Source organism: Crocodylus porosus, unplaced genomic scaffold, assembly GCF_001723895.1.
Source record: "Crocodylus porosus isolate Cpor-Errol unplaced genomic scaffold, CroPor_comp1, whole genome shotgun sequence".
Classification (NCBI taxonomy): Eukaryota; Metazoa; Chordata; order Crocodylia; family Crocodylidae; genus Crocodylus; species Crocodylus porosus.
In genome coordinates, this window is record NW_017728886.1 from 515,830 (window position 1) to 519,599 (window position 3,770).

The window sequence follows — 3,770 nt, forward strand, 5'->3', positions numbered from 1 at the left end:
ATGCTCGTGCCCCATCTGATACTTTCTGCTCCTTGCTGTATCTGCCATTATGCTGCCTATCCCATCCCCAATCTGCCATGTGTCACACACACAGGCTGCAAGCTACAGATCAGCCACCTCTGAACTACCGGAACAGCCTGCACTGAACACTTCACATCACACTGGGTGCATCTATATGTGCATTAATGAGCCATAGTTACAGCACATTAAGTTTAGCACCTGTAATAACAGGTACTAACCTAATGTGCAGTAATCGGCACTACTGCACAGTAGCACCAGAGTACACCTTTTAGGTAACACTAATGCGCAGTAGACTAATTCTACTGCACATTAGCATGGCTTTTGCCATGATGCTCTAATGCGCAGTAGAATTAATCTGCTGCACTTTTAGCATCTCGTGTAGATGCACCCATTATGTCTCCTTATATTACTTCACGGAGTGCTATTTACCTCTAACAGCAGCCTTGAAATGGAGGGGACTTACTCACATCAGGGCCGCCCCTAATCAGTCAAATGATGCCGTTAAAGGAAGTATAATGATATAAAGTAGAGGGTGCTCCTATGCACTAATTAGGCAGTTGACTAACTGCTGTTTGCTCAAACATAAGCAACAAGGAACACACTGGGACTAAAAGGGCATTATACAACGAGACCCAAAGAAGGGCCCTCTGACACACCCCAAAGCTTGTCTAAGGCTGGAAACAGACGTCAACTCTGGAACTGGGTCAGCTGCGACTACCCTTGGTCACAGCAACGTCTTGGCACTTGGAGCATGACAAAGAGCTGGGACATCTGTCTGCCTGCAACCTGTCCAGCCATTAAAATGGTCTGCATCCTAAGTCTATCCCCCCCGTGCAGCTGGCCCAGTACAAGGTATCAACAATTCTTGCCTCTTGCATTATGCAGTAAAGCAACTCATGTATGTCTATAAACTGAAGCACCCCATACTGCTTATGACTCATTATTTGCTGTGCTATTATCTCTGGTCATGGATGGCACCCTGCCGGGTAACACACACCAAACAGGGGACCCACTCCATGCATCGGGCAGATCCAGGGAGTTGAAATCGCAGTGCAGATAATAAAATACATCATCACATACTCCGCAAAATATATTTTTCCCCAGTTAAAAAGAAACTAGAAGTTTTATTAATACACTAGGGGCCTAGGTCTATATTATTTAAAGATGAAAGCAAAAACTAATACAACTTTACTGAAATGCATATAGCATTAATGTGCTGTATCACACATTTGGTACAAAAAACACAACAAACTAGGCAAAAACGAACCAAAAGATACTGTTTCATTAGGCCTGTAGCCATCAGAATGAAGTGTACCTCTTTCTCAGATTCACCAACCACAATCTAGCCTTCTCGAGCATCTTGATCACAGGCCAGGTGCACCTATGGGGAACAGCAGTTCTGATGTTTTTACCCTAAATTAAAAACCAAGGGCCCAGGAAAAGCAGCAGTGATGGTGTCCATTGAGCTCATTATCGGGTGTCTGGTTCCTTCTAAACTCTTCATCCCACAGGTGTTAGCAACTCCCTCTCCTTTTTTAAAGGTTTGATATTGCACTGATCACAGTCGTTTCTTCTGCCGTGCTGCTGGCCTGTTTTGTGCATAGCACAGTGGCAGAGCTGATGCTGACAGGGAGAGTGAGCCGGGTCGGACTAGGGCTTTTCCCATTCCTCTTCCACGTGCAGCCTCCAGCCATGAAGGTCTAAGAAGAGCTGATTCAGAAGCTGTCCGTGCCTCTCCTTGCTCACCGCTTTGTCTCCTGGCTCCTTGACCCGAGCGCCCTCTGACTCCACGCTCCCTGCAGCTTCCTACCTCAGCGTATACCCGCATCCTGTGCTCTGCCTGGTCTCCCAGCTCGGCCTCTGGCTCCGTGCTCTGCCCAACCCTCCAGCTTCCTGGCTCAGCTCAGGCCCCCTTGTAGCACTCGTTCGAGCCCCGTCACCCTCACTCCCATCCCTGTTTTCTCTTCCCTTGTCCCCCAAACTCAGGTTCCCCGTCACCTCCCTAGCTTCTGACCTGGCTTGTTCCCACACCCACTGCTCGGACCGGACCAGGACAGGACCCCAGTGCACCCCAGCCCTGGACTGGGACAGGACCCCAGTGCCCCCAGCCCTGGATCAGGACAGGACCCCAGTGCCCCCAAGACCTGGACCGCATGGCAGCTGGGAATGGCAGACCTCCCCACTGCGGGTGCAATACCAATTGGAAAAGCTAAACATTTGTAAGCCAGCGGGACCAGATGGACTTCATTCAAGAGTGCCGATGGAGCTGGCTGAGGCCATTGCAGGACCCCTGGCAAAGCTCTTTCAGAAACTGTGGCGCACAGGGGAAATCCCTGATGACTGGAAGAGGGCCAACATTGTGCCCATCTTCAAGAAGGGGAAGAAGGAGGACCCAGGCAACTGTAGGCCAGTCAGCCTAACCTCCATCCCAGGGAAAATCCTGGAAAAGCTTATTAAAGAACCTATATCTGATACACTGGCAGCAGGTAAGATCCTGAACAGCCAGCATGGCTTTTTGTCTTACCAATCACATCTCCTTCTACGACCAGGTCTCTCACAAGTGAGACGAGGTAAACTTTATATACCTAGGCTTCCAAAAGGCTTTTGATCTAGAGCCCCATGATATCTTTGTAGGAAACCTGGAAGATTGCGGGCTCAGCTGCTCGGTTCAGTGGGTGGGAAACTGGCTCCAGGGTAGGACCCAGAGAGTCCTCACGAACGGATCTGTGTCGTCCTGGCACGAAGTGGCCAGTGGTGTCCCCCGGGGTCCGTGCTTGGACCAGTGCTTTTCAACATCTTTATCAATGATTAGGATGGGGGAGTGAAAAGCTCACTGGTTAAGTTCGCAGATGACACCAAGTTATGGGGCAGTGTGGCCACACCAGAAGACTGGTTGCTAATACAGGTGGACCTGGACAGACTAGAGTTGGGCAGACTGAAACCAGATGAAGTTTAACACTTCCAAGTGCAAGGTAATCCGTCTGGGGAGAAGCAACCCACAACATACACACAGGCTCAGTGGTGACAGCTTGACTTGTGCCATGGCCGAAAGGGACCTAGGGGTAGTGCTTGACCATTGCTTGAATATGAGCTGTCCGTACGATGCGGTGGTCAGCAGGGCAAACACCACGCTGGCCTGCATCAAGTGATGCATCTCATGTAAAACTAAGGGAGTGATCCTCCCGCTGTACTCTACAGAGTGAGACCGCAGCTGGAGGACTGTGTCCAGTTCTGGGTGCCGCACTTCAATAAGGACATGGAAAAACTTGAGAGGGTCCAGAAAAGAGCCACCCGTATGATCAGGGACTTGCAAGGCAAGCCATACGAGGAGAGGCTGAGGGTCCTGGGCCTCATAGTTTCAAGGACAAGAAGGGCCCTGAACAGATCATCAAGGCCAACCCTCTGCCCCAGGCAGGAACAAGTGCTGGGATCGTAACACCCCAGCCAGATCTCTATCCAACCTCCTCTTGAAGACCCCCGAGGTGGGGGAGAGCACCACCTCCCTCAGGAGCCCATTTCAGAGCCTGGCAGCCCTCACTGTAAAGTAACGTCTCCTGATGCCCAGCCTGAACCGTCTCTAACAATTTGTGGCCGCTATTCCTTGTTATCCTGGGAGGTGCCCGGGGGAACAGGGACTCCCCCGGTGCCTGCTGGTCCCCCCTGACTAGTTCGTAACAGGCCACTAGACCCCCCTCAGCCTTCTCTTGTGGAGGCTGGACAGGTTCAGGTCCCGTCGCCTCTCCCCGTAG